This window comes from Bos javanicus, chromosome 26 (genome assembly GCF_032452875.1).
Source record: "Bos javanicus breed banteng chromosome 26, ARS-OSU_banteng_1.0, whole genome shotgun sequence".
NCBI lineage: Eukaryota > Metazoa > Chordata > Mammalia > Artiodactyla > Bovidae > Bos > Bos javanicus.
Genome location: NC_083893.1, coordinates 12,389,052 through 12,417,025, shown reverse-complemented (window position 1 = coordinate 12,417,025; position 27,974 = coordinate 12,389,052). Strand labels below are relative to the sequence as shown.

The following is a 27,974-nucleotide window of genomic DNA, read 5'->3' as shown; positions in this document are numbered from 1 at the left end:
CCCATACCATCCCTCTGGGTCATCCCAGTGCACCAGCCCCAAGCTTCCTGTATCCTGCATCGAACCTGGACTGGAGATTCATTTCATATATGATATTATACATGTTTCAACGCCATTCTCCCAAATCATCCCACCCTCGCCCTCTCCCACAGAGTCCAAAAGACTGTTCTATACATCTGTGTCTCTTTTGCTGTCTTGCATACAGGGTTGTCATTACCAGGGTTGTCGTTACCATCTTTCTACATTCCATATATATGCGTTAGTATACTGTATTGGTGTTTTTCTTTCTGGCTTACTTCACTCTGTATAATAGACTCCAGTTTCATCTACCTCATTAGAACTGATTCACATTGAAGAGTGAATGAATATATCACTTCAGGCTGACGGTGACCTTACTGAAAATCTGATCCAACCTTTATATTTTAAAGCAAGGAAATGAAGGCCAAGCAGCAGATGATCAAATATGAGGGTATCAGGTGCCTATGAATAGAGGGTGCCCTGAATAGGAAGAAAGGCATCATGTTTCAAAAGGCATAAGTGATTCTCTGATTCACCAATTTCACAGGCTGGCATCCATCAGAGCTACAGGTCCACAGGACTGACACATCACTGAACAGGTTGGTTCTGACATTCTTCAGGGTTTTGAAATCCAAGAGATCTCTTTATGCCTTTCTCAGCATTTTAATTTAATTTTGTATTTGTTCATAAGCATGTGATATAGAGAAGCAGAGGGCCCATGATTCAGAAGGGCAGCAATTTTGGGCACATTTGTAGTTCAGTTCTTCTGAAGAGAGGAGTTTGGGGTTCCAGCAAATAGTAGGATAATTTATCTTTGACAGAGAAGGGAGCCTCACTTTAATTTACCCTGGGTGTCAGTGTTAGATATATGTATATATATTCACAAACACTATAGGTATGATATATGTATCAGATCAAATCAGATCAGTCACTCAGTAGTGTCTGGCTCTTTGCGACCCCATGAATCGCAGCACGCCAGGCCTCCCTGTCCATCACCAACTCCCGGAGTCCACTCAAACTCACGTCTATCGAGTCAGTGATGTCATCCAGCCATCTCATCCTCTGTTGTCCCCTTCTCCTCTTACCCCCAATCGCTCCCAGCATCAGAGTCTTTTCTAGTGAGTCAACTCTTCGCATGAGGTGGCCAAAGTACTGGAGTTTCAGCTGTAGCATCATTCCTTCCAAAGAAATCCCGGGAATGATCTCCTCTAGAATGGACTTGTTGAATCTCCTTGCAGTCCAAGGGACTCTCAAGAGTCTTCTCCAACACCACAGTTCAAAAGCATCAATTCTTCAGCACTCAGCTTTCTTCACAGTCCAACTCTCACATCCATACATGACTACTGGAAAAACCATAGCCTTGACTAGATGGACCTTTGTTGGCAAAATAATATCTCTGCTTTTGAATATGCTCTCTAGGTTGGTCATAACTTTCCTTCCAAGGAGTAAGCGTCTTTTAATTTCATGGCTGCAAGCACCATCTGCAGTGATTTTGGAGCCCCCCAAAATTAAGCCTGACACTATTTCCACTGTTTCCCCATCTATTTGCCATGAAATGATGGGACCAGATGCCATGACCTTAGTTTTCTGAATGTTGAGCTTTAAGCCAACTGTTTCACTGTCCTCTTTCACTTTCATCAAGAGGCTTTTGAGTTCCTCTTCACTTTCTGCCATAAGGGTGGTGTCATCTGCATATCTGAGGTTATTGATATTTCTCCTGGCAATCTTGATTCCAGCTTGTGTTTCTTTCAGCCCAGAGTTTCTCATGATGTACTCTGCATAGAAGTTAAATAAGCAGGGTGACAATATACAGCCTTGACATACTCCTTTTCCTATTTGGAACCAGTCTGTTGTTCCATGTCCAGTTCTAACTGTTGCTTCCTGACTGCATATAGGTTTCTCAAGAGGCAGGTCAGATGGTCTGATATTCCCATCTCTTTCAGAATTTTCCACAGTTTATTGTGATCCACACAGTCAAAGGCTTTGGCATAGTCAATAAAGCAGAAATAGATTATTTTTCTGGAACTCTCTTGCTTTTTTGATGATCCAGAGGATGTTGGCAATTTGATCTCTGGCTCCTCTGCCTTTTCTAAAACCAGCTTGAACATCTGGAATTTCACAGTTCACATATTGCTGAAGCCTGGCTTGGAGAATTTTGAGCATTACTTTACTATATATATGTGTATATGTATATATATATGTGTGTGTGTGTGTATATATATATATATATATATATATACACATACATATTAGCACATGCACACACACACACTCTGGGAGATGGAGAAGGACAGGCAAGTCTGGTGTGCTGTAGTCCATGGGGTCACAAAGAGTTGGACACAACTTAGCAACTGAAAAACAACACACCCTAAAAATGTCTGTCTATCTCCGAGGTTGTGGATGTTGCCTGATTTTACGGTGTCAGTGTCTCTTGTCATCTCTTAAGGACTCCCCATTCTAGATTTCAATCCAGTGGAAACTGGACTCTTTCTCTGCCCCTCAGTGACTTTTTAAACAACGACAGGGCTAAGGGAGGTAGACTAGACACCCATGGAGACTTAGATGAGCGTCTCATTAATTACGCTAAAAGGATCATTTTTCTATCCTCCCCTAAATTATAACATTTTAATCTCTTTATCAGAAGAACAGGAATTTCAATAACCTCAACTATACCTTTAAAAGAGATAGTAATAAAAAACAAAGCTTTCAATGGAAGCTAAATATAATAGCCATAATAGCCTTTAATGCTTTCCCCCTTCCACCCCCCATTGCTTTTCTTCTGGTTTTAAAAATTGTCCAAGAGTCAAATTCCAGGGAAGAGACAGCATGAGCTGACTTATCCGTGCAGTGTCAGGGCATTCCTGAGTTGTTCACCTCTATTATTCAATCACATTCCCTCAGCGATCTGTGGTTTGCTCCCATCTCTCCTTCAGGGCTCTGCTCAAACCTCCCCTTAAAAAGCAAGGCCTTCCCAGACTGTTCTTCATAACACAAGGATCCCTACCCACCCCTTCTCAGCACTCCCTAGCCTCCTTTCCTGCTGTCTTTTCTTATTGCCAACCACCCTGCTAGTTTGAAGGTTGTCAGCTGGTTCCACTAGACACTGAACTGCCTAAGGATAGAGGTTTTTATGTTTTGTTCACTGCTGTGTCTTTAGCACCAGGAAGACTCTCTGGTGCATAGCAGTTGCTCAATGAATGTTTATTGAATGAATGAAATGTAGGAGGGAATCAAATAGTTAAATAAAGTACTGCTAGAGCAAAGAATAAAAAGATAACCTTAAGCTGAGCATCTTCTCCGCCTCCTGCTTCCAGCACTCCTAGATGCCATCATATAGGACAGAAGAAGAGAAAGGCGTTCACCAGTGTGGGACCAGAGTCCGTGTTAGACAAATAGGTTAAAGACAAAAAGATGCAGACGCTCTACTGTCTCTTGTAGCTGGGAAACAGGAATGGGTCTGGGGATGCAAAACGGCTGAAGGACTGTGGGTCTCTCGCTCTTCAGCACTCTGCTCAGCTTCAGTAGTACGTCTTGACCTCATTCTTCTAGAGCCATCATGAGGCAGTGGACATGGCTGCTAGGAGCTTTGGGATAGTATCATTATAGCTCTCAATCAAGGGGAAAGAAGGAATTCTTTTTTTCACTGTCTGCACATGAAATTCTAAAAAATAATTCCAATTGGTCTAATTTGACCCATTCTTCCAAATAGGTTCTAAGCTCCAAGAAAGCAGGGATGTATTCATTTTCTGCTCACTGCTGAATTCCAAGATCCTAAAGTAGTCCACGGCACAAAATAGGTGCTCACTAAATAATTCTTGAAGGGAGACTGGGAACTGTGCTCTAATAGGTAAGGGGCAGGTGTTGTTACCCCGACACGCCACCAAAAACATTAAATTAGAGAAGAAAGGGATGCTGGGCAGCTAAAATTGTAGGTTCCCATCTTAGAGTATAAAGATTAAAAAAAATAATTTTTACTGGAGTCTAGTTGGTTTAGGACTTCCCAGTATCTCAGATGGTAAAGAATTTACCTGCGTTATAGGAGACCTGGGTTCAATCTCTGGTTCAGGAAGATCCCCTGGAGAAAGGACAGGCAACCCACTCCAATATTCTTGCCTGGAGAATCCCCATGGACAGAGGAGCCTAATGGGCTATAGTCCACAGGGTCACAAAGAGTTGGACATGACTGAATGACTAACACACACACACACACACACACACACACACACACACAGTTGTTTTATAATGTTGTGCTAGTTCTTCTGTACAGCAAAATGATTCTGCCGTATGTATACATGTATCCCCTCTCTTTTGGTAGAGATGGGGAAACAGTAGAAACAGTGTCAGACTTTATTTTTGGGGGCTCCAAAATCACTCCAGATGGTGACTGCGGCCATGAAATTGAGACGCTTATTCCTTGGAAGGAAAGTTATGACCAACCTAAATAGCGTATTGAAAAGCAGAGACATTACTTTGCCAACAAAGGTCCATCTAGTCAAGGCTATGGTTTTTCCAGTGGTCATGTATGGATGTTAGAGTTGGACTGTGAAGAAAGCTGAGCTCTGAAGAATTGATGCTTTTGAACTGTGGTGTTAGAGAAGACTCACCTCATGCGAAGAGTTGACTCATTGGAAAAGACTCTGATGCTGGGAGGGATTGGGGACAGGAGGAAAAGGGGACAACAGAGGATGAGATGGCTGGATGGCATCACCGATTGGATGGACATGAGTTTGAGTGAACTCCGGGAGTTGGTCATGGACAGGGAGGCCTGGCGTGCTGCGATTCATGGAGTCGCAAAGAGTCGGACATGACTGAGTGACTGAACTGAACTGAACTGAACTGAATTGAAAGTCCTTCTGATTTTTGTTTTCAAACAGAAGGGGTGATTTTCCATTTTCATCTTAGAGTCCCTTCCTGGGAGAGCACAATATTTGTTTGAAGGAATTAAACATTAAGGAAGAAATGAACTGTGGGCCTCTTCCAGTTATAAGGTTGATAGGACAAAATGTTACTTTTCTAGGTGCACACTTTTTACAGAAACAAAAGGATTACAATGTAAAGGGAATGAATACACAGGCAAATAGATTATGTTAGACGTTAGTTAACAATATCACACTTGATTTTTAAAAGTTTTAATGTGGGAAGGAATATATGCAGTACATTTTCATTGATTAAAAGAATGAAAAGTCCTTCATGAGAAACACGAGATCATTTACTAAAAATTCCTAAAGTTGTTTATATAATCTGAGCAGCAAAACTAGGAATTTTTCTAAATTTTCTAGATATGCAGAAATCTCTGCTAAGGAAATAATAAGAGATGTGCAAAAAATTTATGTAAGATTGTAATTACAGTTACTGATAATAGGAAAAAAAACCCTCACAATTGATAAAAAAAAAACAACCAAGAATTAAATAATCTGTGGTATATTGTATATTTATATATTGAACAAGACAAAAATCATGTTTTAGGACACTAATAACATAGGAAATTGTTCACAGTATACTATTAATTGAAAAATGCATGATTTTAAATTATAATGTAGAGTATGATTCTATTTTTATAAAAAAACAGTCATATTAATAGTGTGGGTCTTTGGACAGGATTAAAGTATTATTGCTGGATTTTTTTCTTTGTACTTTTTTGTAAACTTTGAATTTTTACAGTAAACATGTATTTCTTTTGTAACATTAAATTTGGAAAACATTTGTTCTCCAATCTTCTTTGTATATAGAATTGAAGTAGCTAACAAATCTTTTGAAGTGTTCCTACTTATATTTGAAATCCTGAAATTTACATGGAAATATTTTAAAATGCATGTATCCTGTGGATCTTTTTTTATTCTTTTTTATGTTGTTGGAGGAATTCGATCCTGCAGCATTTATTTCTTCAATCACTGCCCATTTCTCCACTTTGAAAATGATGTGCATTGAAAGTTCATGCAAGAAAAAGATGTATATAAGTTATTGCAGGGAGCCAAGGGTACACATCTCTGGATGTGAAACTTTAACTGTAACACAAGTGTTGATTTGCTTTCACTTATAAAATCTACCACCAAATGGGATGCTAGCAAGTACTGTGAACAACTCCACAGCAGGATCTATGGATAGAATTAGAACAATGTGGGAGGAAAGTAAAAGGTGATTCAAGAGGGCTGGTTAATTAAAGGAAGAGCAGAATGGTGCTTTGCAGGTGGGGAATCAGCAACATTTCTGATTTGCATGCAAACAGGCTTGGGGAAAAGAGACAAAAACTAAACAGAAATAGAGCCAGTCTATTGGATTACTCAGGAAAATGTGTTCTTAAATCTGTCTTCAATGCACCAGAGTGATTGCACAGGTCCAGAATTTGTACTGTTTAATCCAACCCAGCCAAAATGCTTTAATGTCACTACTGATTCGTTTTTTGTTTAGTCCTTAAAGACTCCACAACTTTTATTTCAATTAGCATGTCTTATTGATGTTAATGGTTTTGTGTTTGTATAACAAAATGTTGACAGAAAAAATATGTTGTCTACCTGGCAGAGTAACAAGTAGTCAGAAAAAGTTGTGGAGAAGGACTAGTCACTTAAGAATGGATGTAGATTTAAATTAGTGAAAATTGCAGCAAAAATCTTCATTTAGATTTTAATCATCTTAATTTTGCAAAGACTTCTCATAGTTTCAGCAAGAAAGCTCAAACTCAAAAGACGGATTACTCAAAATAGGTTTCCTAAAAACAAACAAACAAAACGGTTTCCTATTGGTAACTTAATGGAAACAACAATATTGAAGTAGTTTTTTGCTCCAAATAGTTGAAAAGTTGGAAAACTCTGTATGTTTAGCAATAGAGCAATATTTATATGGTACATATGATACAGAGAAGGCAATGGCACCCCACTCCAGTACTGTTGCCTGGAAAATCCCATGGATGGAGGAGCCTGGTGGGCTGCAGTCCATGGGGTCGCTAAGAGTCAGACACGACTGAGCGACTTCACTTTCACTTTTCACTTTCATGCATTGGAGAAGGAAATGGCGACCCACCCCAGTGTTCTTGCCTGGAGAATCCCAGGGACAGGGGAGCCTGGTGGGCTGCCGTCCATGAGGTCGCACAGAGTTGGACACAACTGAAGCGACTTAGTAGCAGCAGCAGCACATATGATACAGTCACTCACTGTACTGTGATACAAGTTTCAGAATGATGGTTAACAACACTCTGAGGTAGCATATGAACATTCACACCTTGAAAGTGAAAGTCGCTCAGTCGTGTCTGACTCTTAGCGACCCCATGGATTATACAGTCCATGGAATTATCCAGCCCAGAATACTGGAGTGGGTAGCCTATCCCTTCTCCAGGGGATCTTCCCAACCCAGGGATCGAACCCAGGTCTCCCACATTGTGGGTGGATTCTTTACCAGCTGAGCCACAAGGGAAGCCCAAGAATACTGGAGTGGGTAGCCTATCCCTTCTCCAGTGGATCTTCCTGCAGGTAGATTCTTTACCAATTGAGCTATGAGGGAAGCCCTAATGTTATCTAAAAATCAGAATATTAAATTATATATGTAGATAGACATACCTGTATATTTACCTATAGCATATAAGGAAAAATTAATGAAAGGAAACATTAGTATGTTTGTAGTCAGTAGTTCGGAGAAGGCAATGGCACCCCACTCTAGTACTTTTGCCTAGAAAATCCCAGGGATGGGGAAGCCTGGTGGGCTGCCGTCTATGGGGTTGCACAGAGTCGGACAGGACTGAAGCGACTTAGCAGCAGTCAGTAGTTAGTATATTAGTATATTAATATACTAACTACTAAACATTAGTAGTTAGTATACACTAGTACTCTATTCCTGGAGAAGACAATGGCCACCCACTCCAGTACTCTTGCCTGGAAAATCCCACAGACGGAGGAGCCTGGTAGGCTGCAGTCCATGGGGTCGCAAAGAGTTGGACATGGCTGAGCGACTTCTTTCACTTTTCACTTTCATGCACTGGAGAAGGAAATGGCCACCCACTCCAGTGTTCTTGCCTGGAGAATCCCAGGGATGGCGGAGCCTGGTGGGCTACTGTCTATAGGGTCGTACAGAGTCGGACACGACTGAAGCGACTTAGCAGTACTCTATTCCACTAGTTTTTCTTATCCATGCTAATATCAGTTAGGATAGTGGTGTTTCATTTTTCATTTTCCAAAATTTCCATACCATGATTATATGAGAACTAACTTTAAAAAATTCACTTATATTCATCTCTACAATTAAAGAAAAAATACTCTGAATCAACTCCTCTAAGAATTCTTCTAAGGTTAAGCTGACCTCCTGTTAACTCCCATTAATTTTCTTATCTTGTAAAACATAACAAAAGTATCAAGTTTATCATGTTTATAACACTGGCATGGAATATATTGTTTCCCAAAGAGTCTAAATTTATTTTAAGACATAGGCCTTTTTTTCTACTTAGGATTAGATGAAGTAATGCATTTGGAAATTATTTCAAAATAAAATGAAAGCTAATCATCATAATCTCTACTATTCATGGTGTAAGGTTGTGTATATGATAGACACATGCTTATAAATGCTTATGCGATGGATGAATGAACTCAGGAGGGCAAAGGGCAATAGAGCCAAAAGATGGTTTTTCCTGGGTGCTTAAGGAGCCAGTAGCTTTAGGTGAGAATGGCATTAAAAAGTTGTCTGTAGGGTGACAGAAGGGTCTTCCCAAATCTGTAAATGGAATGAGTCCTCCAAAGGCCATCTAAGGGCAGCATAGAAGGGTGGGGGCTTTGATCTGCTAATCTACACAGAGAAGGGTAGTATTGAAAGGACCGTGTGGGCTTATATGAACTGCAAAGATAAAAATAACCGCAGGAATAAGGTTTTCTCTGAAGGCTCTAGAGTAAATCAGAAGCCTGAAGTTTAGCCATATGCATCTTCCTAATTCGGTTGTTCATGACACCAACTGTGGAATGAGAGCCCAGGCTGAGGATGGACGGCACCAGTCCCTGCCTGTCTTCTCTCTGGGGCTTCCCTGGTGGCTCAGACGGTAAAGAATCTGCCTGCCATACCAGAGACCCAGGTTTGATCCCTGGGTTGGGAAGATCCCGTGGGGAAGGGAATGGCTACCCACTCCAGTACTCTGGACAGAGGAGCCTGCGGGGGCTACAGCCCATGGAGTCACAAAGAGTCCGACACGGCCGAGTAACTAACACTTATCACTGGCACTGCAGGTGAAGAGAGCATCAGGACTCCACACAGGCTCCTCTGTGATGATGGCTCTTCCTCCCATCTCTGCAACTCCTTGACACAGATGCTGACAGAGACACATTGTACTCTTACACATGTACTCGAGTGCACGCTATTATACATTATAAATCAGCACTTAGGGAAGAAACATTTCTCTGCGGGCCAGGTAAACTGTAGAAACATTGATCTGTTCAAAACCTGCCCAACTTAGTGTCTAAACAGACCCCTTGGCTTCTTCAGGTGGAGCAGATTGCATTTGGGTCTGCATTTATGTCCTCCCCAGAGCCGTGGGTGGGCATTGCACAACCAAAAGACTCACTCGGGTGGCTTTTCACAGAACTGAAAAACAGGCATCAAAAACCCAAGCTGCCACCTCTGAAGAGGGAGTCTGCCTGCAACTTTTCCAGCTTGAGAATAAGGTACACTAAAGAAGACTTATAAGAAAAGATTAACCCTACCAACTATTAAAATGCATAATGAAGTTAGAGTAATTAAATCAGTTTATAATCAAGGTAGAAATAGAAAATCAATGAAACAGATTAGAGAGTCTAGAAATAGACCTGAATTTGTTTTCAGATTGGACATGCCGGATAGTATTTAGAATTATAAAGGCAAAATTAGATTTTGTAATAAATTATGTTTGGACAACTGGAAATTTGGAAACAGTGCATAGCTAGATCCTTACTTCATGTCTTACACCAAAATAAATCCCAAGTTATTAAAACATTTATACTTAAAGAATTAGGAATGACAGTACTGGAAGAAAATACCACTAATTAAAAAAAATAATTTTGGAGTGGGGAAACTCTTGGGGTCTGACATAAAACCCAGAAGTTCTAAAGCACAAAGTTGATAAACTGGATTGTTTCAGATCAGATCAGATCAGTCGCTCAGTCGTGTCCAACTCTTTGAGACCCCATGAATCGCAGCACGCCAGGCCTCCCTGTCCATCACCAACTTCCGGAGTTCACTCAGACTCACGTCCATCAAGTCAGTGATGCCATCCAGCCATTTCATCCTCTGTCGTCCCCTTCTCCTCCTGCCCCCAATCCCTCCCATCATCAGAGTCTTTTCCAATGAGTCAACTGTTCGCATGAGGCAGCCAAAGTACTGGAGTTTCAGCTTTAGCATCATTCCTTCCAAAGAACTCCCAGGGCTGATCTCCTTCAGAATGGACTGGTTGGATCTCCTTGCAGTCCAAGGGACTCTCAAGAGTCTTCTCCAACACCACAGTTCAAAAGCATCAATTCTTCGGTGCTCAGCCTTCTTCACAGTCCAACTCTCACATCCATACATGACCACAGGAAAAACCATAGCCTTGACTAGACGAACCTTTGTTGGCAAAGTAATGTCTCTGCTTTTGAATATGCTATCTAGGTTGGTCATAACTTTCCTTCCAAGGAGTAAGCGTCTTTTAATTTCAGGGCTCAGTCACCATCTGTAGTGATTTTGGAGCCCAGAAAAATAAAGTCTGACACTGTTACCACTGTTTCCCCATCTATTTCCCATGAAGTGGTGGGACCAGATGCCATGATCTTCGTTTTCGGAATGTTGAGCTTTAAGCCAACTTTTTCACTCTCCTCTTTCACTTTCATCAAGAGGCTTTTGAGTTCCTCTTCACTTTCTGCCATAAGGGTGGTGTCATCTGCATATCTGAGGTTATTGATATTTCTCCTGGCAATCTTGATTCCAGCTTGTGTTTCTTCCAGTCCAGCATTTCTCATGATGTACTCTGTATATAAGTTAAAAAAGCAGGGTGACAATATACAGCCTTGACGTACTCTTTTCCTATTTTGAACCAGTCTGTTGTTCCATGTCCAGTTCTAACTGTTGCTTCCTGACCTGCATACAAATTTCTCAAGAGGCAGATCAGGTGGTCTGGTATGCCCATCTCTTTCAGAATTTTCCACAGTTTATTGTGATCCACACAGTCAAAGGCTTTGGCATAGTCAATAAAGCAGAAATAGATGTTTTTCTGGAACTCTCTTGCTTTTTCCATGATCCAGCAGATGTTGGCAATTTGATCTCTGGTTCCTCTGCCTTTTCTAAAACCAGCTTGAACATCAGGAAATTCACGGTTCACATATTGCTGAAGCCTGGCTTGGAGAATTTTGAGCATTACTTTACTAGCATGTGAGATGAGTGCAATTGTGTGGTAGTTTGAGCATTCTTTGGCATTGCCTTTCTTTGGGATTGGAATGAAAACTGACCTTTTCTGTCCTGTGGCCACTGCTGAGTTTTCCAAATTTGCTGGCATATTGAGTGCAGCACTTTCACAGCATCGTCTTTCAGGATTTGGAATAGCTCAACTGGAATTCCATCACCTCCACTAGCTTTGTTCGTAGTGATGCTTTCTAAGGCCCACTTGACTTCACATTCCAGGATGTCTGGCTCTAGGTCAGTGATCACACCATCGTGATTATCTGGGTCGTGAAGATCTTTTTGTACAGTTCTTCTGTGTATTCTTGCCATTTCTTCTTAAGATCTTCTGCTTCTGTTAGGTCCATACCATTTCTGTCCTTTATTGAGCTCATCTTTGCATGAAATGTTCCTTTGGTATCTCTGGTTTTCTTGAAGAGATCCCTACCTAGTCTTTCCCATTGTGTTGTTTTCCTCTATTTCTTTGCATTGATTGCTGAAGAAGGCTTTCTTATCTCTCCTTGCTATTCTTTGGAACTCTGCATTCAGATGTTTATGTCTTTCCTTTTCTCCTTTGCTTTTCACTTCTCTTCTTTTCACAGCTATTTGTAAGGCCTCCCCAGACAGCCATTTTGCTTTTTTGCATTTCTTTTCTATGGGAATGGTCTTGATCCCTGTCTCCTGTACAATGTCACGAACCTCATTCCATAGTTCATCAGGCACTCTATCTATCAGATCTACGCCCTTAAATCTATTTCTCACTTCCACTGTATAATCATAAGGGATTTGATTTAGGGTCATACCTGAATGATCTAGTGGTTTTCCCTACTTTCTTCAATTTAAGTCTGAATTTGGCAATAAGGAGTTCATGGTCTGAGCCACAGTCAGCTCCTGGTCTTGTTTTTGCTGACTGTATAGAGCTTCTCCATCTTTGGCTGCAAAGAATATAGTCAATCTGATTTCGGTGTTGACCATCTGGTGATGTCCATGTGTAGAGTCTTCTCTTGTGTTGTTGGAAGAGGGTGTTTGTTATGACCAGTGCATTTTCTTGGCAAAACTCTATTAGTCTTTGCCCTGCTTTATTCCTTATTCCAAGGCCAAATTTGCCTGTTACTTCAGATGTTTCTTGACTTCCTACTTTTGCATTCCAGTCCCCTATAATGAAAAGGACATCTTTTTTGGGTGTTAGTTCTAAAAGGTCTTGTAGGTCTTCATAGAACCGTTCAACTTCAGCTTCTTCAGCATTACTGGTTGGGGCATAGACTTGGATTACTTTGATATTGAATGGTTTGCCTTGGAAATGAACAGAGATTATTCTGTCATTTTTGAGATTGCATCCAAGTACTGCATTTCGGACTCTTTTGTTGACCATGATGGCCACTCCATTTCTTCTGAGGGATTCCTGCCTGCAGTAGTAGATATAATGGTCATCTGAGTTAAATTCACCCATTCCAGTCCATTCAGTTCGCTGATTCCTAGAATGTCAACATTCACTCTTGCCATCTCTTGTTTGACCACTTCCAATTTGCCTTGATTCATGGACCTGACATTCCAGGTTCCTATGCAATATTGCTGTTTACAGCATCGGACCTTGCTTCTATCACCAGTCACATCCACAGCTGGGTATTCTTTTTGCTTTGGTTCCATCCCTTCATTCTTTCTGGAGTTATTTCTCCACTGATCTCCAGTAGCATATTGGGCACCTACTGACCTGGGGAGTTCCTCTTTCAGTATCCTATCATTCTGCCTTTTCATATTGTTCATGGAGTTCTCAAGGCAAGAATACTGAAGTGGTTTGCCATTCCCTTCTCCAGTGGACCACATTTTGTCAGATCTCTCCACCATGACCCACCCGTCTTGGGTTGCCCCGCAACATGGCTTAATTTCATTGAGTTAGACAAGGCTGTGATCCTAGTGTTATTAGATTGACTACTTTTCTGTGAGTATGGTTTCAGTGTGTCTGCCCTCTGATGCCCTCTTGCAACACCTACCGTCTTACTTGGGTTTCTCTTACCTTGGGCATGGGGTATCTCTGCATGGCTGCTCCAGCAAAGCACAGCCTTTGCTCCTTACCTTGGTTGAGGGGTATCTCCTCACCGCCACCCTTCCTGACCTTCAATGTGGGATAGCTCCTCTAGGCCCTCCTGCGCCCGCGCAGCCAGGGCTCCTTGGACGTGGAGTTGGTCCTCCCGGCTGCCGCCCCTGACCTCGGGCTTAGAGGAGTGGGATTGCTCCTCCCGCCCACTGCCCCTGGCCTCCGGCTTGGGGCGTGGGTCATCTCCTCCTGGCCGCTGCCCCTGACCTAGGACGCGGGGTAACTCCTCTAGTCACAGCCCCTGACCTTGGACGCAGGGTAACTCCTCTTGTCGCCACCCCTGGCCTCGGACGCTGGGTATCTCCTCTGGGCCAGCCCCCCTGACCTCGGACGCGGGGTAGCTCCTCTCGGCCGTTCCTGCGCCGTCGCAGTCTGGTACTCTCGGCCGCTGCCCCTGACCTCGGACGTGGGGTAGCTCCTCTTGGCCACCGCCCTTTGGGCATGGGGTCCTCCCGGGTTCTGCCCCTGACCTCGGACGTGGGGTGGCTCCTCTCGGCCGCGCTTTGGCGCACCCGTCACAGTGTTTAAAATATATATAAAACTTTAGAATGTTAACAATACTTGTAAACAAAAAATTCAAAGAACAAAATGGGAAAAATGAATGCGTATGATAAAGATATTATCATTTTGTATATATTTGTGGATATTCTTACAAATCAAGAAGAGTAAATGGACAGTGAATCAAGGATATGAATAAGTAGTTCATGGAGGAAAGGTGTTTCTGTGTGTGTACAAATAAGGCATTGTAAATGTGCACTGAAGATTTATAATGGAGATTAAAACATTAAATACCATTTCCATTTAGTAGTGAATACTGGCATTGGCCAGGTTGTAGAAAAGTGAACACTTTACCTTCAATTATTGTTGAGAGCAATCTGACTTCATCTATCAAAATTTACAATGTACGTATTTTTTTTAGCATAGGGTTCCACTTCTAAGATCTGCTTGCACAGATACACAAAGATACATGTTCAAACAATTTGACTGCAGCATGGCTTGTAATAATAAGCAATGGATAGTCATCCCATGGTCTCTTACAAGAGGACTCATTAAATTACAGTCTGCCCAGACAATATTCAGTTCTTAAAAAGAGTGAATTAGATCTGAGTGTACTGATACGGAAAAATGTTCAAATACATGAAGTTAAAAAAAGCAAGTGATGGAACAGTGTGCTTTGTGTGATTCTCATTTGAATAATTTAAAAAGTACCATCTATAGAATCAGTTGCATGTTTGTAAATCATTTCTTAAAGGATATAAACTATGAAATGTGGTTACTCAAGTAGTAAGGGCACTTGGGGGACTCAGGTGATAAGGAGAGGAATTTTATATCACATACCATTCTGCATAATTGAGGATTTTCCTCTTGATATGTAATATTTTGGACACAACTGAGTGACTAAGTGACTAATCACATACACACATAATATTTTTACATGTAACAAATTTAATCATTGGGACCAGTCTTGGCCAGGGCAGCAGATTATATACTGGAGGTCTAGATATTTGTGTTTGCCTTTGCAGGTCGAGGAAACCAGATGGGGTAAGAAACACATGTGATTACTCTAGAAAGAATGACTTAGCACATGTCACCCTAAGGAATGCAGTGTCACCAAGAACCTTGGACCAGCACTGAGGTGAGATGGGACAGTCTAAGGCATAGAATTCATGTCTTTCCTTTTCTCTTCTGGTGTGGTGCAGAGGGTGGTCCCTGGCATGGCTCTCCCTCTCTGCATTCTCTGGGGAGCCAGCTCTGCCCTGGGGTTTTGCTACCTTGTCATCATACCCTGGGTCTAACCTTCTGCTTGCAAAAAAAGATGGTGCAAGAGAACAGCCACTGTCACTGAAGAGACTCCTCAGCTTCCTCTACTAGGCTCTAGCATGACGATTTTGGAATGGTAAGAAGTCTCCCCTATCTAATTACTATAAATGTGTTTATGCATTAGAAAACATCAGAGTCACTTAATGACAACAGCTTGAGAATTACTCAGGGAGTGTTAGGAAAAATGAGAAATCTTCAACACAGCCTACATTCATTATCACTAGGGCAAGAAAGGACTTACAGAAGGTACTCTGGAATTTGATAGCTCTTGAATGTCTTTTGTCTTTTCCTCTTTCTCCTTTCTTCTCTGGGAAGCCAGACATAATCTTTCAGTTGACTTTTCATAACTGCCTGAGGAGGTGGCAGTTGAATATTTTTTCAACTTTCTTTTCTTTTTCTTCTACACCCAAAGCAGTGTTTAGGCTCCAGTCAATGGTGTGGAAATGATAGGATTCTTGTGACAGGTTGGAAGGTTAAGAAACTGGAAAGCTTCACCAATGATAAGTCACAGCCCTCAGAGAAAGGCTGGAAGGGAGTTCAGTTTGACTTGGCTCATGAGGAGGGTGTCCCGAGTGCCACCGGGCAAGCAGGTAGCTGCCTCTGGCCGGCGTGTTTTCTCAGACCAGGAGCGTGTCCTCAAGAAGTCAGTCTTCACAACTGAAGTAACTCAATCTGAGATGCCCAGCCCCTACTGGTTGGGAAAATTCTAGGGTGTGCAACCCAAATGCTGTGTGTGTATGTGTTAGAAGGTGTATATGTAGGCTGTGGACAGGAAAAACTGGGACCGATGGTATTCTCTCTTCTTTGGACCTTCCAAGCAGGCTCCCTGATACAGGTGGCTTGTCTGGGAAGGAGTAAATTCTCAGTCCCTCTCAATGTGATGCAATGATGGTCATACTGCAGCATGTATATGTATGTGTGTGTGTGTGTGAGACAGGGAGAGACAGACAATAAGAGAAAGTTATAGAGCTGGATATACTCAGAAAAAGAGGCTTGAACTTCATGTTAACTAGTTCAGACAAAAGAATTTTGTCAGATGAATAGCTTCTATTTTATGCAAACTCTATATTAATTAGGGTATAAGCTAACTTCTGATAAAATACTTGTCTATATTTGTTTCTGTAATCAAAGTGTATTCTCCCAGCACTCTTGTCGATATGGCATCATTGGTAGAACTAGAATGTCAGAGCCAAGGAAATGAGAGTTTTTACCTCTTACTTCAGCCCAACTCCTCTCCTCCCTGGATGGTTCTCTGGGAAGGTACATCCATGTGGAACATACAGGAAGTAAGTTGACAGAGCTACATGTTTGAAAGTGGGTTTGGGCTTGAGGTCTCAATTTGTAGAACTCTGGGAAAGCTAATAGGACTGTATCAGCCTAATGTTTCACTTTCCCCCAGATGGTTATACCCAATCTATCATATCTACCAGCAGTAGGGGACTAGAACTACAGAGAGAGGAGGGGAGAGAGAGACTGCAAGGCGAAATGAAAGTGTTTTACAATCCAATGCCTAAAATAACCTAGGCTGCACACAGACTTGGGCTCTGCTGTGGATAGGCAAGAAGAGAGCACAGAGAAGTGCAGAAAACAGCTGTTGGGCCAGCTTTCCACTTTAGCTGCGTGGCTGAGAGCAGGGAAGGAGAGCTGCTGCCAGGTTCATCCCACTCCCAAGTGTGCGTTCACTGCTTGGAGCCCCTGCTCAGCAGGGAATGTGGCCCCGTCAATATCGTGGAGTCTGATCCTCAGACCAATCTGAGTAGTTACCCCCATTTCCAGCAGTTCTTGCAATGGGAAGGGAAGAAGTGATGTATGCGTGGGATGGGAAGTGGGGTGGGGTAGAAGAAGAAGCCTTAGAGCTTGAGGCTTCTGGAGGATCTTGGAAATCATTTTGTCCAACCCACACATTTTGGAGATGAGGAAATATATTGAAATGAAGTGAAGTCTACCAGCAGATCTGGGATTTGAGCTAACCTCTTTAGTGTGGACAGAGAAGGCAATGGCACCCCACTCCAGTACTCTTGCCTGGAAAATCCCATGGACGGAGGAGCCTGGTAGGCTGCAGTCCATGGGGTCACTAAGAGTCGGACACGACTGAGCGAGTTCACTTCCACTTTTCACTTTTATGCGTTGGAAAAGGAAATGGCAACCCACTCCAGTGTTCTTGCCTGGAGAATCCCAGGGATGGCGGAGCCTGGTGGGCTGCTGTCTATGGGGTCACACAGAGTTGGACACGACTGAAATGACTTAGCAGCTTAGAAGCTTTGGTGTGGAAACCCTTCTAGTTGCCCTAAACCAGTTGCATCTGTGAAAGCCGCTGAGGTGACTCTGCAAATCTCAGAATACAAAAGAGCCCTGGTGCAGAATCATATGTTGCATGAGTCCACCTCACAAGCTGGACTGCTTTTTAATGACTCATCATAAAGACAAATATCCCCCCAGTCGACAGATAGCCCCATAGTTTAATGATTGACATTGCTTTTATGGTGTGAATTTATATGTTTATAAGGATTTTTTTTTGAGCATGTCATATAGTTCTGACACTGTAGAGAATTGTTATTAAAGTTGAGCTATCAATGGCTGCTTTTCTTTTAAGTTTGGGCTTTGAGGCCAGGCCCACTGAAACATGTAAGAAATCAATGATTGTATGAAAGGTGGTGATTTTAAAAGCTCATCACTGCTTTTTCACAAACCGCTGTCCTCATTTAGCATACCCATGGAGATGGGTAAGGTAGAATCTTCCCAACTTAATGAGTGTTCTTCAGAATAATTTCATAAAAATAGACCTAGTGCAGCCCAATTATTTCCACTCTTGTCTGCAAAGCAAGTGAAAGGTCTGAAGCGGGTCTTCAGGAACTAGCCCTGGAGGGTGCAATCAGCATTGCCACGATTCTTTTTGTGTTTCTGATTATGAAACCTATTTATGAAAATACAGGCAGATCCCAGAAATACTGCAGGTTTGGTTTCAGTCTACCACAATAAAGCAAACATTGCAATAAAGCAAGTCACATGAATTTTTTGGTTTCCCAGTGTGTATAAAATTATGTTCACACTATACTGCAGTTTGCATGCATGCTAAGTCGCTTCAGTTGTGTCCGACTCTTTGCAACCCCATGGACTGTAGTCCACCAGGCTTCTCTGTCCATGGAATTCTCCAGGCAAGATTACTGGAGTGGGTTGCCATTTCCTCCCCCAGGGGATCTTCTCGACCCAGGGATTGAACCTGCGTCTCTTAAGACTCCTTCATTAGCAGAAGGGTTCTTTACCACTAGCTCCACCTGGGAAGCCATACTGTAGTCTATCACCTGTGAAATAGCATTGTGTCTAAAAAAAAATTATCTACCTTAATTAAAAATCTTTTATTGCTAAAAAATGCTACCTATTATCTGAGTCTTCAGTGAATCATCTTTTTGCTAGTGGATGTTTTGAAATATTATGAGAATTACCAAAATGTGAGCAGATGATGTTGGAAAAATGGAGCTGATGGACTTGCTCAATGCAGGACTGCTACAAACCTTCACTGTGTAAAAAATGCATTTTCTAGCATCTGAAAATGGCTAAAACACATGGCTAAGGCTGCTGCTGGTCCAGAAGAACATTTTGACACCCCATCCCCTTTTTTCCTTTTAAGAAATAGGGGATGTGGGTTTGTAAAAAGAAAAAGAATATATATATATGTATATGTAGAGAGAGAAATATCCCGTTGACCATTTTTAAAAGGCTCCAGATTAGGTATTGTGTTTTAACCAAATTTTAAAGATTACCAGGGGAATTGTGGGAGGGTCAAAGACTTGCTACAACTATGCAGATTTTATAAATGTGCAATAAAAGTATTTGTTTTACCTTAAAAAAATGCAATATCTGTGAGGTACAGCAAAGCGAAATGCAATAAAATAAGGTATGCCTGTTAACAGAAAAGGTTTTGGAGGAAAAATCAAGAGTTGGGAGTAATTGGTGAGCGAGGAAAACTTACTATGTGTAAGCAGTTGATGTAAAACTGGACCATGATACAAACACAAAAAAATCATTATAAGTGGAGACTCCAGAAGTTTAGAGTTCTGTTGAAACCAGTTGATCTCTAGAGAGATTAAGATCTAGCTTTTTCCTTATCTGACAGACTATTTGGGATGCATCTTCATTTTGTGTTATAAATAGATCATGAAGTTATCCTCCTGTATGATAATGTCTGTTGCTGTATATTAGTCAGAAAATGAGATCCTACACCCCTACTTACTCAAGTTGTAAGAGTAAAGATTTTACCATCTGCTGAATTCAATAGTAGGAAACACGAAATGGTAGCATGAGAAATCTTAGACTTCAAATCTAGATTTCAGGGTTTAAGTTCTGAACTCACCACTTCTTCATTAAGGAACCTTGGACAAGTTAGCTTTACCCTGCAGTTTTCCAAGTTGGAAAATAGGATTTGTTTTTACCAACATCAAAGAATAGGTGTGATGAGATTAAATGAGAGACTATGGGCATAAATATGCTTCGCAGAGAGCTTGACACAGGGGAAACTCAGTGAGTGATGGTAGTTAAATATACTAGCTTCTGGTATATTATATGAGTTTTAAAACTTGAATCCAAGAGTCTGCTTCTTTTAGGATCGCTAGTGATAGCAATCATCATTGTATGCTTATTAAATGGTTTGATAGGAAAGACATGTTTTTTATATTTTATATCTTATGGCCCATATCATCAAATAAGCACAAATATTTTCTGTGCATAAGTCATATTCTCAGTACAGGAAATAAAATTCCTGATGAGGACCAGGGTAATCTAAGAGGCTGCTCCATATATTATCAAAACAACATGTTAGATTAGAATCTTCAGAATATGAGATAGTCAAAGGTTCTTTCTTTAAAGTTATTTGGGAAGGAGGTCTGAGAGTAACATCAAAGAGAACCCCAGCCTAAAAGCAAGCTAAGTATTTCTGGAAACTACATAAATCCTTTAATTTAGTGAAATATAGTTTCATTATGAGCATAACACAACTGACCTCCCAATACTTTGGTGATGAGCCCTGCTCTGGCCAAGGTTCCCTTGGCGCATTGCTGGAAGATACCACAATTCTTCTGAGAGATTCAATGATATGCAAACTATTTGAAAGACAAATTGACAGTTACCTAATCCTTGAGCTCTTGGTGATAAAAGTGAGGATTTTAAAAAGGTATTTGTTTGGTCAAAAATGTTTTCTAATTCTTACAACAACTCTGGTATGAATTGTTGTTGATGATATTCAGTTGCTCAACTCTTTGTGACCCCATGGACTGCAGCACACCAGGCTTCCCTGTCTTTCACGATCTCCTGGAGTTTGCTCAAATTCATGTCTTTTGGTTGGTGATGCCACCCAACCATCTCATCCTCTGTCATCCCCTTCTCCTCCTGTCTTCAATCTTTCCCAGCATCAGGGTCTTTTCTAATGAGTCAGTTCTTTGCATCAGGTGGCCAAAGTATTGGAGCTTCAGCATTAGTCCCTCCCATGAATATTCAGGATTGATTTCCTTTAGTATTGACTGGTTTGATCTCTTTTCAGTCCAAGGGACTCTCAAGAGTCTTTTCCAGCAACACAGTTCAAAGGCATCAATTCTTCGGCACTCAACCTTTTTTCTTGTCCAGCTCTCACGTCCATACATGACTACTGGAAAAACCATAACTTTTACTATACGTACCTTTGTAGGCAAAGTAATGTCTCTGTTTTTTAATACACTGTCTAGTTTTGTCACTGTTTTTCTTCCAAGATGTAAGCGTCTTATAATTTCACGGCTGCAGTCACTGTCCACAGTGATTTTGGAGCCCAAGGAAATAAAGTCTGTCACTGTTTCCATTGTTTCCCCATCTCTTTGCCATGAAGTGATGGGACAAGATGCCAATGATCTTAGTTTTTTGAATGTTGAGTTTTAAGCCAACTTTTTCACTCTTTTCTTTCACCTTCATCAAAAGGCTCTTTAATTCCTCTTCTCTTTCTGCCATAAGGGTGGTGTCATCTGCATATCTGAGGTGGTTGATATTTCTCCTGGCAATCTTGATTCCAGCTTGTGCTTCATCCAGCTGGCATTTCACATGATGTACTCTGCATATGAGTTAAATAAACAGGGTGATAATACACAGCCTTGAAATACTTCCTCAATTTTGAACTTCAGTTTATTGCTCCATGTTTGGTTCTAACTGTTGCTTCTTGACCTGCATACAGGTTTCTCAAAAGGCAGGTAAAGTGGTCTGCTATTCCCATCTCTCTAAGTATTTTCTACAGTTTTTTGTGATCTACACAGTGAAAGGCTGTGCATAGTGAAGCAGAAGTAGATGTTTTTCTGGAAATCTCCCCTTTTCTATGATCCAACGGATGTTGGCAATTTGATTTCTAATTCCTCTGCCTTTTCTAAATCCAGTTTGTACATCTGGAAGTTTTTGGTTCACATACTGTTGAAGCCTAGCTTGAAGGATTTTGAGCATTACTTTGCTAGCATGTGAAGTGAGTGCAATTGTGCAATATTTTAAGCATTCTTTGGCATTTCCCTTCTTTGGAGTTAGAATTAAAGCTGACCTTTTCCAGTCCTGTGGGCACTGTTGAGTTTTCCAAATTGCTGGCATATTGAGTGAAGCACTTTCCCAGCATCATCTTTTATGATTTGAAATAGCTCAGCTGGAATTCCATCACCTCCACTAGCTTTGTTTGTAGTGATGCTTCCTAAGGTCCCCTTGACTTCACACTCCAGGGCGTCTGGGTCTGGGTGAGTGAGCACACCATTGTGTTTATCTGGGTCATTAAGGTCTTTTTTGTATAGTTCTACTGGTATGAATTATTATCCTGATTTTTAAAAATGAGAGAACAAGTTAAGAGAGTTTCAAAATTTAGCTCAAACAATGGTGTTTAGATTTGAATTTAAGCCTGATCCTCAAGACCAATTACACTAAATTACTTTGCAAGTAGGTTGCGGTAAATGTTGTGGGTGGCCAGAGGCCTTTACTTTTAGCCTCTGGTCAAATGCTGGTCTATAGTCAACAAGCCTTGTGGCTACTGAAATAGTCTTAGAGGTATATGTTTGAGCAAAGATTTTCCTTGCCTGCTATGTTTCAGGTTGCATATCCTGCTGCAGTTCTAGAATAAATTGGAATAGGAGTCTTACCTGGTTCTCTCAAAGCAGGAATGGAACCAGACTCACAGGGCTCTCTTGTCCCAACTCATTCATTCATCCATGTTCAGTCAGTATATTCAGTGCCTACTATCTATCTGCTAGGCACCTGCAACCCTTTTGTGAGCAAGATAAATAGACACCAGCTCTCATTATACTCTGATTTATATTTTAGGCTCTGAAAGTTTCAGAATTGTGCTGGGTTTCCAAGGAGGAATGAAATATACCTGCTTGAAACTTTGCAGTGGAGATGGTACTGCAATGATTTGATTGTTTTTGTAGATTACAGTGATATTTCTCCTCCATTCCTCCAGTCTAAGTAAATGTCAGGAATACTGAAAAGGTTGAAACTGACATGTTTCTATCAACAAATCCATATTGGTTGGATGTAGTGGGATAAAACAGGCTTAGAAATCACCCACCTTCCAGGTACACTGCTTTGCTTGTATCATTTGTGACTTGTGTTGATGCTTTTGGTATTCATTGAATGCTTAAAGTGTCAGAACTATAAGTGCAAATGCAGGCCCCAACTCTTATTTATTTCTACCCTGAAAAGTCAGATAAATGTGTCCAAAGGTTCTCTGCTAGACAAACATTATGCTAATTTTTATAAGGAGTCTTTTTTCAGTAACAGTAACAATGGTCCTCTCCCAAAACAAAACCAAACAAGAGCCCCCAGAACTGAGCTTTCTGAAATCTACCCTTCCCACAGCTCCCCAGGCAAGCAAGTAGCTGACTGTTTCTTATCTCTGAGGCCTGGAAGAGGATGGCATTCAGCACAAAACTTCCACTCTGAGAGGAGGCTGAGATATAGTGGTTGTGCTAAGTTGCTTCAGTCGTGTCTGACTTTTTGCGACCCTGTAAAGAATAACCCACTAGGCTCCTCCATCCACGGGGTTCTCCAGGTGAGAATACTGGAGTGGGTTGCCATGCCCTCCTCAAGGGGATCTTCCCAAGCCAGGGATTGAACCTGCATCTTTTACATCTCCTGCATCTTTACCACTAGTGCTACTTGGGAAGCCAGAGCTGGAGTTCCTGGGTCCAGATGTTTGGCTCCCTAGCTAAGAAGCTACGTGACCTTGGCAAGTTACTTATCCTCTCCCTTCTTCAATGATCTTCTCTGTAAAATGTGAATGATAAGAAGAGTACTTATCTCATTCCCGGTGAAGACTAAATGTGTTAAAACATGTAAGGCATTTAGAAAGGTGCCTGGCATACAGTGAGTATCCAAAGCTAACTATTATTGATTATGAGGTTTATTGTGTTGTGAAACTTCTTCATGTGTCCTGCTAGACAAATACCTGTGGGTCTCTCCAACAAGTCATGTACTTAGGACTAGTCTGAGACTTCTCTGATCCTTTCACTTCCATAAACCACAGGACATCATCTGTGAGAGGCTTCCATCTCTAGGGTCAAGGGGCAGATGGGCATGGGGGAAGGGAAAGAAAGGGCGTGTTGCTTTGTTTCCAATTCTAAATGGGCCATTGTTTTAAAAACTTGGGTATCTAGAATGCTTCGTTGAATTAGCCTCAGTATTTGGGGAGGAAAGTGGGAACTAAAATACAAGCTACAGTGCTATAAATTTTCTTCGTTGTACATATTGGAATCTGAGGCCATTTGTTAGCTAGAATTTTAGCTAGGATTTTAAATGTGATCCGTATAACTGGTTTAGGTAAAAGACTCACTTAAAATTCGTAAGAGCTTTGCACCTAGTGAAGGAAGCAGTGTGTAACTTTATTTAAAGCTACTGCTCTTTCTAAATTGTGCTTTTAAATGTTCCAGAAGCAAGGCCCCAGTAAGGAACCATTTTTGTGGAGCACGGCTAAGCCAGAGAAGTCATGTGGCATAGCAGGCAACTCCTGGGCACTGGGAAGAGGACTGTTTGAATGAACCAGCAACTTGGTTCCTCAGTAAGTTTTTGGGTTGAGACATGGTAATGGCTAGAATAACTGTTTGGGGGAAACTCTTGGGGATTTCAAAAGTCTCAATTTTTCCGTTTCTTATGAAGAAAGAATATAGAATCACCACAGGTAGCACAACCCATAGGCAAAGATAGCCGTTTTCTTTACCCATAGCATGAATATTCAGGGAGAACTAGCTTCAGCTGAGGGCTTCCCTGGTGGCTCAGATGGTAAAGAGTCAGCCTGCAATGCAAGAGACCCAGGTTCGCTCCCTGGGTCAGCAAGATCCCCTGGAGAAGGGAATGGCAACCCACTCCAGTATTCTTGCCTGGAGAATCCCGTGGACAGAAGAACCTGAGGGGCTATAGTCCATGGGGTCTCAAAGACACGACTGAACGACTTTCACTCACAGCCTCAGTTGACCTTTGCCGGTAGGCGGATGCAATCTGTCATAACACGCAAACTGCAAATCAGAGGGAAGCCCTGGCCTCAGGCATGGACTTTTTTTCATTTTTTTGAGAAAATTTTCCTAAGCCAAGGTTTAATTAGGTGCTGAAAGAAAGAAAATTTAGTAGCACGAGGTGCTATTCTTCACCTATCCTTGTTTCAATATTGTTTCAAAACACAGTCGGTCATTCTTATCTGCAGAATGCCCTTATCCACTGGTTCTGCAGATAAGGAGGGAGAATGGACTGTGCTTTGCCATCTTATATCAGAAACTTGAGCATCTGTGGATCTGGGTATCCATGAGGGCCCTGGAACTAATCCCTGATGGATACTGAGGGATGACTGTACCTACTTGACATGTGACCTTAGATAAGCTGCTTTGCCGCTCAGTGCCTTAGTGTCCTAATATGTAAAGTGACATTAATAGTAGCTTCTGTGGCATGGAGTGGGGGTCTTGTGAGTGTTAAATAAATTGATACATAACAAATACTTAGAATAGTGCCTGCTCACCCATAGTCTTTGCTTTTATTGCTATTATAATATATATTATACATTATGTTTAATAAGTATTGTTTAGATGATCAAATACATTATTTTTCTAATAGTTCCTCTGAAGATAAAAATCATTAAGTAGTGTGGAAGCATACGTGATTTCATTTTCCCCCATTACCCATGCCGAATGGGGACCTACTTGGTCTGGTCCACATACCCACAGCAGACTAGGTTTTTGAGAGGAACAGAGCAATCTATGTAGGACTGTTCTTCTATTTTTAAACCTATTAAGCAATGGTAAACATCTCTGACACAGAAAGAAAACTCTAAACAAATGATTGTTTTATTTATCAGCATCATGTAGTGCCACAAGAATGGCATTAGAAGACCATTCTAGAGTGTTATTTATGTCTACTACTTGGGATTTTAAACAAGGATCTAAACGTTAGAAATTCAGTAACACCACTGGGGATACATGAAAAGCGTACCTCTCCTGTATCTATAATAATTCTCCACTTATTGTTCCTGGAGAGACACATAGGTTGCACTGTTCCTGTCACTTCTGTCTTAAAAGAATGGTTGAAAGACGAAAATGGTAAAATAGCAGAGAAAATAGCCAAGTTGTATTTTGATAAGCAAACTGCTGAGCCATTTTTTATTTAATGGAAGCAGAGGAAGTGGGCTCTTTTCTGCTTATTTCAAGGCTTCCTTGAAGTGATCAAGCATCCTTGTTCTCACCTTCTTGTCCCAGCTGCTTGGAGATTTGGGCTCCTACTGAGAGCAGCATAACATAGGGAGAGGGAGTTCTGTTTTTCTTAGGAGAATGATGAAAGGAAAATAAGATGGTGACTCAGCTGGCCAGCAGGCAGCCCTTGCCTGGGGAACACTCGGTACCGCCCACTTTCTCCTCCGCCCGGTGTTCTGGCTGAACCTGAATTAAGTCCGATGGCTGCATACAATGCGGCAGACTTGATAGAGGGGTTCTAGGCTCACCCCACCTCCCTCATTTTCTAAAATTCTTGACGTTGACTGTCCTCTGTGATTAACTCAGAAATATCAGAAACTGCATGAAGAACATGGCTACTCTAAGAAGGGACTGGAAGCATGGAATTCCTCCCCAAGGCCCCCTAATGATGCAGTAGAATGGTTGACAAAGTGGTCTTTGACTTAGAGAGAAGAGATGTTACCTCATAGTGATCCATTAAAATGATGGAGTTGAATGTTCCTGCCGCCACTGCAGAATTAAAATAATCAGGGTTAAACAGGATGGAGGGAAATGTAGGGAAATAGCCATCAGTGAAGAGTAGTTATGCATAGTTGGTCAGTGTAATTGCACTTATACATTCTGGAAGCCTTGCCACCGAGCCACGGGGGAGGTTACCTCCATTCAGCCACCCTCAGCTGAACACAGAAAAGGAATTGAGTGATGATTTTCTCAGATTTCCTGAGGATAATAGAGAACACTCTAGGTGCATGAGAAAGACATTAATTTATGACATACAATGGATGCCATGGGTCAACAAAGCTTAATTTTCTCAGGTTGAGAAAGGTTCCCCACTATTCTTGGCATGGCATGTTTCAAAGATGGGGCTAGTGAAACAGACAGCCCATGGCTGGGGATGTCTCTGTGGTCAGGGTGTAGGATACTTTTATTTATATCCTTGACTCAGGTCAGGCTTTAGAGTATATGTAATTGTGAAATGCCATTCATTCATTCACTCAACAAACAACTGAATCTCTTGCTCTTTTCTAGGCCCTGTGCCAGAAGAAGGGGATGCCATGGTAAACAAGAAGCAGATGAACAAAAGTAAATGCTAATCTGTGCTAGGTTTTGGAGAAACTCTAAGGGACCAGGAGAGAGAAAAACAATGGATTTGGGAATGTGCATGGTAAGTCAAGAGGCAGGCATGCTTCAAAGAGGGATATTCCTGAACACACATTTCTCTCAGCTTGGCGGATTCACCTATCTGGCAGGTGGTGGTAGCCATTTAGGCAATGTTTGTGCCTTTATGCAGAGAAAAAAAAATGTTATCTCTCTGCTTCACAGTTCTTTTATAAACACAAGCAATTCCCTGCTACGACGCTGGGAATCTCTGTATTGCCAGCACATGAGGGAGGGCTTAGGACATAGCAGGTATGTGACAGTGTTCGGTAACAAAAATGGAAGGGGCTTTTAGAACAGTAGGATGTTGAATCTGTGGTGTCATAGAATAAATAAGTTCCACATTTTCTCTACTTATTGTTGAGTTTTTGGCAATAGTAAAGTACTTTGACTTTTTTTCTTGATCTTTCTGAAATCAAAGTAAACTCCTGAAAAAATGTTGGGTTTCTCTTTCATGTGAAAGGGGAAAAACCCCTCCAGTTTCTGGTGTAGTAGATATTATGTATATGTTGATTTTGCCTGTGTTGCTTCAGTTCAAGTCAGGCACTTCTGTCGTGATATGGTATTCGATATCTGACCTTAGGATGCTTTCAAAAGCATCCTACAGATTTATTCCTGTATGTATAATGAAGAACCCTGCAATATTTTAGAGCTTTTTTTAATTAAACTACACTAAAGCTAACTTGTGACATAATTTTCTCATGTACTCCTAAAAGGACTATGAAACAATTATTTTGACATTTCTTGAATTTATTTTAAAACCAGAAAAATTATATATTTATTAATCTGGTGAAATGATGTGTAAATAATTAAATTCTAGAATGTCCACATTTTGA

At 41.3% G+C, this 27,974-nt stretch overlaps 1 long non-coding RNA gene across 1 annotated transcript; it reads left to right on the top strand.

Annotated features, from left to right (window-relative positions):
* The first annotated feature begins 263 nt into the window (after nt 1–263).
* On the top strand, nt 264–27,556 carry LOC133239161 (uncharacterized). Its single transcript, XR_009733746.1, has 4 exons — nt 264–617; nt 14,989–15,101; nt 23,423–24,326; nt 27,010–27,556. It is a non-coding gene; the product is annotated as an uncharacterized LOC133239161 (long non-coding RNA).
* The last annotated feature ends 418 nt before the right edge of the window (nt 27,557–27,974 follow it).